This window comes from Thalia democratica, chromosome 6, assembly GCF_965202585.1.
Source record: "Thalia democratica chromosome 6, ktThaDemo2.hap1.1, whole genome shotgun sequence".
Taxonomy (NCBI): Eukaryota; Metazoa; Chordata; class Thaliacea; order Salpida; family Salpidae; genus Thalia; species Thalia democratica.
Genome location: NC_139170.1, coordinates 63,115,386 through 63,125,283, shown reverse-complemented (window position 1 = coordinate 63,125,283; position 9,898 = coordinate 63,115,386). Strand labels below are relative to the sequence as shown.

The 9,898-nt window shown below is 25.6% G+C and overlaps 1 non-coding gene across 1 annotated transcript; it reads left to right on the top strand.

Moving 5' to 3' along the window:
- Nucleotides 1-2,477: 2,477 nt before the first annotated feature.
- On the top strand, nucleotides 2,478-2,563 carry Trnay-gua (transfer RNA tyrosine (anticodon GUA)). Its single transcript is given in 2 exon segments — nucleotides 2,478-2,514; nucleotides 2,528-2,563. It is a non-coding gene; the product is annotated as a tRNA-Tyr (tRNA).
- Nucleotides 2,564-9,898: the final 7,335 nt, after the last annotated feature.

Genomic DNA, 9,898 nt, shown 5'->3' with positions numbered 1-9,898 from the left:
TTGTTCAATATTTTCACTATTGGTGGTTGTGAAGTCTGTTTAAATAACATAACTTTACAAATAATTATTTAATAAATAGTTGTTTTATATCTTTACTATTGGTGATTGAGAAATCTGTTTTAAAAATTATTTATAATCAAGATTAATATTTTTTTGTAATTTATTATAGTGAAAATAGCTTAAAGAAGAAAAAATAGTTGATTTAATTTGACAGATGAAACTCAATTTAAAAAATCAGCATTAATTCGTATTTAATAGATAAGTTTAAAATAAAGATTTGATATGCTTAAATTATTTTACAGTTATTTACAAACTAAAACTATAAATTATTTAAACTTTGGTCAAATTCTTTACTATCAAAACTTAATTAAATTTATAACTGAAGACATAACTTAACATTAGAAAAAAAATTATTAAATCTATACACTACACTAATTTTTAAAATAAAAATCCAAGTCAGACTAGAACATTGTAGTTAACCAGATTTTTTATCATAAAATTAAAGAACGAATTATTTTTATTTTCAGTGTTTTTAATAAAATTACAGATATGTTTGATTGTTGCAAAAATTATTTTTAATATTAAATAGTTTAACACATTTAAGTAACTTACATGCAAATGAACGAGTCCCTTCTGTTTGTTGAGATCACCGTCAGCAGAAACTTTCTTACCATTCAAATCAATCTTGTTATTTTCAACTGTCAATACGCTTCCTTCATAAACCTCCATCACCGATTTCTTTTGGTTGTCCTGGAGAGTTTTTATGCATTCAATGATCTTAAAAAAAAACCTATAATATTCTAGACCTAAGTTTCCAAAACTAAATTTTATTACTGCCCCCTTGGAACAAATTTAAAAAAAAAATCTCCTTTTTTTACTATATATTTACTAGTTATTTACACTTATATATCTTACTAGTTATCGCCCCCTGATAGTCAAAATCTCCTTAAAATGACTCAAAAACCTACTTTAGGAAACCAATCATTAGATCAAAAATAAGCCTTAATTTCATAGCAACTATGATTTCTCTCTTGACTCACTTAAACACTTTTTTATTGAAAAATAAAAAATATGAAGTATGTGAGTATGAAAAATTAAAATAATTTTGACAAAGTTTTACCAAAACCCATTCAGCATTTTGAGTTTGAAAATAATAATAATAAGTCTAAAACCAATTTAAAATTGTATACTTATTTATTATTTCTATGTTTATTGAATATTAAAAGAATTTGTAATCTCTTAATTAAAGCTTAAATTAAAGATTGATTTCTACAACTGATTTAAAGATTTTACTTCGACTCACATTATCAGAGCAGTCAGCATTGTTGTTGATGATGAGCGAATCGCTGATGTTCAATTTACCGTAAACAGTGAAACCAGCGTAATGTCCTGATTGGTCAATTTTCATCACACAATTACTCACGTGACAATCCCCACCCGTTTCAACTCTGAGTAGTCCTTATGTGTTTTCGTTCTGTGTGAAAAGTTGGTGTCATTATTTTTTATTTGCTTAAAAATATTATTTATTGTCATAAGGTCATGTTAGTGCACTGGCTTATACACATGATTAAATTTTCAAAAAACACTTAAGTATAACTTCTAAAGATTTTTGTTTTTGATTGACTGTTGTCACATTGCTTCCAAAACTTAAAATACTTTCAACGTGGTACTTAGTACACTTTTTTTGTTAAACAGGTCATAGTATGTATGTTTGAAAAGTTTGCAATATTTTACAAACTTTACTTTATTTTGCATTGACATTTAGTGTAAATAACACTGAAGCTATTGTTGAAAAGCTACGGACAAAAAGTTGTTATATATTAAACATGTTAATTTTTATACGCATTTATGAACAACAATTCTCCATAAGTTCTTCGTCCAAAGTTTTCTAACTTTATGTAAATAGTTATACTTCATTTTTTATAAGCTTAAAATTTACAATTACCAATAAGGTATGTATGTTATATGTTTTTTACAAATATACCATGTGTCGTTTATCACAACCTTCAATTTTTTATATACTTTGAATTATTTACAGTTTATTGAATATACTACAACATATGCTTATGTATTAGGTTTTATTCACTATTCAACCCCATTATATACTGTAAAGGTTTTTATTTTATAATTATTTGTATAACTATACATGTTAAAAAAAGCATGTCAGACTAAAAATACATGACGTAATTGCTACTATTTATATCATATCTTGTAAAAATATGTAAGGAGAAAATAAATTTCAGACATCAAAACAATATTCAAAAAAATTATACTTTTTTAAGAAAATTGAATTTTTTAGGCTTAGCAGAAACTTTCAATCGAAAAACTACAAACTTAATAAGCATTAGCTTAAATACCAATTAAGTTTGAAAATTAATTTTCTCAAACTAGCTAATTAAAACTGATTACAGTAAACTAAATAAACAAATGCATAGCTGACAAATAATATAAACCGATTTTAATGCATTCTATCACAACCTTCGATAGCTCAGAAGGTAGAGCGGTGGACTGTAGCAAGTAGTTAGAAATCCATAGGTCGCTGGTTCGACTCCGGCTCGAAGGACTTTTTTGGTAATTTAATGATTTACATATAATAGGCCATAGGGGAGATCAAACATTACTTTTACAGAAGTTATCATTGAACCTTATTTAAAAGTTTTATTCCACAAAATATCTTTATAGATAATAAAAAGTTAAACTAAGTCAGTTTAATAAAAACTTTTGATACAAACGTATGAAAAACAATTTTTTTAATTAATTTATTTATTAACCCAAATTTATGAGTATGTATATCAAAAACTATCTTTGAAAAACGGTACTTTGTCAGTAAAATATATCATAAGTTTTTTAAACCTCAAGTATAGTAACTAGACTGTTTTTTTTATTGTTATTTTTGTACCGTTTTTCAAAGATAGTTTTCAAAATACAAATGGACTCATAAATTTGGGTAAATAAATAAATTAGTTAAAAAGTGTTCTCCATACGTTTGTATCTAAACTTTTTATTAAACTGACTTAGTTTAACTTTAAATCATCTATAAAGATATTTTGTTGAATAAAGCTTTTAAAAAAGGTTCATTGTTAACTTTTGTAAAAATAATGTTTGATCTCCCTTATAGCCTGTTATACGTAAATCATTAAAATACCAAAAAATATCCTTCAAGCCTAAGTCGAACCAGCGACCTATGGATTTCTAACTACTTGCTACAGTCCACCGCTCCACCTACTGAGCTATCAAAGGTTGTGATAAAATGCATTTTATGGCATTTATATTGTTTGTAAGCTATGCATTTGTTTATTTAGTTTACTGTAATCAGTTCTAATTAGCTAATTTGAGAAAATTAATTTGTAGAGCTCATTATCATTTTATTTCTTTTTTTTAGAAGCTGTTTAATTAAGTTGTAGCTTTTTAAATCTTACTTAATTTATTAAAGATTATTACACTAAAGTTTATTTTTGTTTCAGATTAATTTAAGATGTAGATATTAGCTAAAATAATTTTGTTACTTATTTCATTTTTGAGTTTTAAAATGCTGCTATCTTTTGCTTAATCTTAATTCAACAAACAATTAGACGACAAATTTTTATAAAAAACAATATATATATATATATATATATATATATATATAAATGTTTTTAAAATTTTATTTAAGAGAAGTAAACAACTTTATTAAGAACAGCATATATGATAATCGTATTCATTTTTTTATTTCATCTCTTAATGCATTTAATTTAATTTATAGTTGGCTATATATATATATTTTACTAACTTGCACAAAATTGAGGTTTTCAAACTTGATATTTTCAGCGCAAACATTAACAAAAAGATCATCACAATAAACAGCTTCAATAACTATTTCGTCTCTGTTTCCTTTGCCTGTATCACAAACAATGATCACACTTAAAAGTTTATAAATTATAAAGTTTACAACTAAAAACAAGTGTTATAAATTTTTAAGATGATTATTTAGCTGATTAAGGTATTTAAACTATTTTAAATTAAGTATAAATATAATTCCTATTGTTTAAACAACTTTTAATTTACAGTAATTAAAGTAAATGTAGGTAGACTTTTTGTGTAAAGTTTTATAACAAATTTTATCATCTTTTTAATCAGAGTGTTATTCACCAATTTAAATAATGTACTTTTTACTAAACAAAACTTGAATAGTGATATTGTGTTCAGTTAACTCATGAAAACCTTCACCCTTGTATTTACCAGGATAAATGCAAACAACATCTCCTTGGTGGCAATCTTTCAATGCTGATGCGGGTGTGTTATGTTGTCTGTTGAAAAAGGAAGTTTTATAGAAAACTTATGTCTTAAAACTTGTATTACAATAACTAATATTTTTTATTGCATCTAAAAACTTGAAACTTAATTTTCTAAGATAAGATTTAATAAAACTAACCAACTACGAGTATTTTAACCTAAAGCTAATAACTTTCGTGAATAATAAAAAAATATGAGAAACTATACTATATTTGTGAACTATCGGACAGCTATTTAAAAGTTGTCTTAGAAAAAAAAGACCATTGTACCAACATATGTATCAAATGAAAAGCAAAACTTAAAATTAAAATGTTGTCAAAATAACAAAAACAAGCAAACAAATGTAACAAAATTGATATTTGTATCATCTGGAAAATCCCTGACAATTTAGCATGGTTGCCACAGATCAAGCTGAGAAAAATTTCCTGACTTTTCCTGACTTTTAAGTAAAATTTTTCTGACTTTTCTAAATCTAAACTCTAAGTTAAACTTATTCTAAAATACATAATCAAACACTTGAAACTATATGAATCTTCAAATCTTATTTTTATACAGGTAAAATCAACAGTTTTTTTGATGAATTCAATCATCTAGCTTCCATTACTTCACTTGAACCATCTGTGTATGATTGATGTATTTGCAATAAACAGCTCTATCAGCAAAATACTTTTATTTTCTAACTTGATACAGTTCTAGTTTGTATGCATACATACCACCTTTAACTTTTCTTCTGGATGTAATAGTTTCTCATTTCATACTGTTTTCAAACAGAGCTTTGTTAATACTTAATTTAATTTGACCTCAGCCTTGTAATTGTGCAACACAAATAATGGTTGCAAAAACTTTCCGAGAGAAGATTTGGCAAGAAATTTTAATGTTACAAATTAGAACTGGTCCAAACAATCTTCCTTTTGCATGAAGCTCTTGAACTTTAATGCATTCATTGGACAATTACTAAAGTTCTAAATTGTTCAATGTTAGTATCACCTTCAGAGTTGGAGCACATTTTTTACTATGTTAAGGAGTGCACATTGTTGCAAAACGCTTAACAACAACTGTGACTTCTAATTTTTCAAGGCTGTGCAGATTTAGGCTTGACATATTTTTTACAAATGTACTTCCAATAGCCATTCTGCTCCGGAGATTTTCAACCGCTTTTATAACAAATAATCTATATTTTTTGTATAAATTTGAGACCTATTGTTCCTCAACTAGGTCTTTTTACCTCAAATTTGCAAGCAAATTGGTTGCAGCACAACCATGATCAAGGGCAGGTTTTAGGGAAGCTTGATCATTCATTCTACCTTGAATAACTAATTAAGCTGAGGTTCGTAACTATTACGTCTTTCATAATGATTCACAGCAATTTGATATCACATAACTAAAGAACTGCAAATTTTTTTTTGGGTATATAACACAGTTTCACTATGGAAGTGTTCTTGCCATAGATCTTCAATACTAAAGAGCATAAAAAAACTGCTTGTTCAACTAAGGTAGTTCTTCGAAATAGTATTAGAAAAATTTTGCTGTTTTACAAACGATATTTTATTAATTTATACCAGATGAAGGCATTGGAAATTAAAAAAAAAATATAAATTTCTAGGAAAATTTTGCAGCTTTAGTCTGATTTAAATTCTAATCTGACCTCTTTAAAATTTAGTCGAATTTACTGACTTTTCCGGACTTTTGTCATTTTTTTTTAGTTTTTCCTGACCGTGTGGCAACCCTGATTTTGGGTGAGAAAATATTGCAAACAATATGCGTTATTTTAAATTACTGAAAATAAATTAAAATAAACAAGCAATTGTTACAAACTTGATATTAGTATCATCAGGGAAATCTCTGACCATCTTAGGTGTGAAGTTATTGCAAACAATATGGGTTATTTTGCTACCGTCCTCTCTTATTCCGTTGCTTTTTCTCAATACTCGAGGAAAGCATGGCCCGTCAGCTCTGTAGAGAAAGTTTCAAAGTATACTCAAAGTAAATTCTTTAGAGATGAGAATATAATTATATGAAAAATTACTATAATGCAATGAATAATGTACTGGAGTTCTATAGATTTTTTATTGACAAACCTTTTATTACTTGGATTGTATCCAGTTAATTTAAATTTAAAAACATACATTTTTTTCTATTTTAAGTTTTTAGGTATCATACACTTAAAAAAGAGTTGTATAACATATTGTTACCTCAATTGGAGAGTCTCTCATATTATTAGCAATCCATTGAGCATAAAAATACTCATTGTGTTAACACAGTAGTTTCAATAATTGATACAATTGGACACCCATAACTTAAAACTCATTTTATACTATTTTTTAAACTTTACTTACCTCAACTGAAGAGTCTCCTATATTTGTAGCAGCCCGCTGAGCATGAGAACTTCGTAATACCTCTTCCAACATTCAACTGCTTCGCTATTCGATGGTTCACCTTCTCTTTGTATGTGTGCCTGTTAAGATTATACAAAGGTTTTCTAAATTAGTTCTTAGGATTAAAACTTTTATTTAGTATATTGTACAAATGATTATAAACTGAGGAATAGTCTTATTTTTATCTGCAGAATAATAGCAAGCAGTCATTCTGATCACTTTTTCTAAAATTAAATTGAAAAAATTGAAAGTATTTTATCTGTTGCTGCAAGACTATGTATAGTTTTCTGATATAAAAACTTCATCTAAAAATATCTTTATTTAGGTCATAGAGGGTAGGGGTAATTTCTTAAATTAAGACTATTAATAACTAACCTACCAATTGCTATTATAATGTTTTAATTTGCATTCTAAATAAATTATACTATTTACTCATTGGTTTTAAATTACACCAAGGCTCAAAATCATTATTCAAAACTTTAGCTAACTTCAAAAATTACTCATAACACTGAAAAATAATTTACAGACTATGTAATAAGTCAGGACAATCTATAATTATTATGAAAGGTTTGTATGTTTTTCAAAAATAATATTCTTAAAATACTAGTATTAAATTAAAATAAGCTAAATTAGAAAATATAGTTTATAAAAAACTACTTAAATTTTAGTGCAAAAAACGTTTTTGCTTAAGTCCACATTTTTAGTTTAAGAAGGAAAAAGAATGAGCTAAATTTTAAGTTTTACAAAAAAGGTAGGCATGAAAATTTTGGAACAAAAACGTTTCAGCTATACAAATAAGTTTTTAGTTAAAGAATGGGGGCAGTTCGCTAATCAAGTGGTCCTGTTATTACGTCATAAACAATTAAGCTTTAATAAACATTCGCCACTTCAGCAAATTGGTGAGAATAAACTGCTGGGCGCGTGTTATAATTGTGGCAAAAATTTGAAAAAAATTTTAACCTTTGTATTTGTGCTATAATTGGCTTAGTGGCTATACAACTTCAAAACGAAAATGTTGTGCTTTATGATTTCATTAAATTTCAAGGCAATTCATTGCACCGGATATTATTTTTTAACCTTTCTTTACCATTAATATTTATATAGGTAAATATAAACCATATAATAATTGGCTATACGATTAGATAGTTTTAAAGTTATTTTTTATCGTTTAATTTTAAGGCAATATATCGCACTAAACTATTAATTTAAAAAAAAATAATTTCTGGGCAATCATAAACTTTTCTGTGTCTTTTGAAATATTATTCTTAATTTGGGCATCTTCAAAAATTATTTCAATTAATCTATTTTAGTAACTGTCTTAATTGTTAAACTTTTACCATTTAATGCATAATATAACTTTGTTGAGCATAATTATTTTTCTTTTCTGAATTTTTAGATGTTTGAATAAAAGTGCTTTTAAAATAAACAAATTAAAAAATTTAGTTGACATAAATTGTCTAGGAATTACTCACACCACAACTTATTATTTATCGAGAAGACATTTATTGATCCATACTTTTAAGATTGCGTTCAATTTTCATTTCTTTAATTTTTTAAGTTAAAATTGATACGAGGCATTTTTAGGTTTATTTTATGGGACTTTTAGAATTAAGCTTATTTAAAAAAAAAATTTACTTCATAAAAGTAAACTTTATATTAAGTTACTTCATTTTACTCAAAATATATTACAATTTAAAACTGTTACTTCAAATTGAATGTTTTAAACTTTTTTATAATTCTCTAAAATAAATATACTTTATTCTAAAATTTATACATTAATAGAACGTGACTAGCCCTAAGTAAATATTCAACGTAAAACTTTTATTTATCAAGTTTAAACAAACACTTTTACCTGAAATTCGAGAAGTTCTTTTCTTCTCACTACATATTTTGCCATCGTTCTATTGTATCTGTTCATACAATTATTTATTAAGTATTGTTTTTTGAAATACATCATACTGTACATAACAAAATACTGTTGATGACAGTTACTTATTTTGGGATGTATAATATAATGTAAAGTTAGTTGTTCTTAAGGTAAAGTACTCATAAAGTTTATACATAGCAGAGTTTAAACAAATAAAAGTTTTCAAGTAATTTTGGGAAAGTTATGATAAAGCAAAACGTTTATTTTTATTCATGGATTAATTGCTAGCACAACTTAAACAGCTGTCTGGACTCTGAAGTTTATATATCTTAAATATCAAATCTGCTTTTATTTTGTTAATAGTTTGGATCACAACAGAAAATATTTCAGTTTATATTTGAATAATAACCAAGATAACTTACTATACTGTGAACAAAAATTCAAGTACAAACTTAATGTCTTGTTTCAAGGATTTTTTTTTTACTTAAAGTTTCTTCCACATTTACAACTAGTAAAGTATTAATTTTTTTGAGGAAAATGAAAATTAAAAAAATTGCAGTCCTTACTTTTGAAACTTTTGCCACTCTTTGACACAAAAAGTCAGCCTGAATTACCAAAAACTAACTTAATTTACATAAAAGTAGTGCTAGACTGAGTAAGAAAATTTAAAAATAACTTGTGTAAGTCAAATACTGATAATAATTTATGTTAATTAAGTTTAATTACCAAAAACACAAAAATAATTTAGAAGGGGAAACATATGTATTATTACAAATATTTATTGAAGTACAATAGTAAAGTTTTCAAGATAAAAAAATTTTAAGTTATAATTAGTCTAATATTTAGGGAAAAAAATCAAAACAGCCTGAGTAAACATAAGTTTTTCAAAAATTTTAAACTAGCCAAAGTTATTCTGAATAAATGGCAACCATTTAAAATGACCAGATCTCAAAATTCAATTTAAGTTTCTAAAACTGAATTATAGTTCATACTTAAGACTTTTATAAAATTAATAACAAAAATTTTTGGAAAAAAAATTTGGACCCTTTTTTATGCCCCTTATTCTTTAAGTTATATACATAATTAAAGGGCGTTGGGGGGTCCAACTTTTAATGTATTAAATTAACCAATTTAATATATAAATACATGGGAAAATCGAAAGCTATTTTTATGATTATAACTAAGTTCTTTTACGTTTTTATTTTATTTGTCAAGACTTTAAAAAAAATATTGTTTTACTTTTAACTGTTTAAAGTTTAAAGCATCAAACAAAGTATAGTAACTAAATATTAGAGGTACATTTAAATTAAAGAAACTATGATAATATTAAAATAGTTTAAACTTTGATAAAAACTTTAGTTCACAAATTGATTTTTTATAAAGT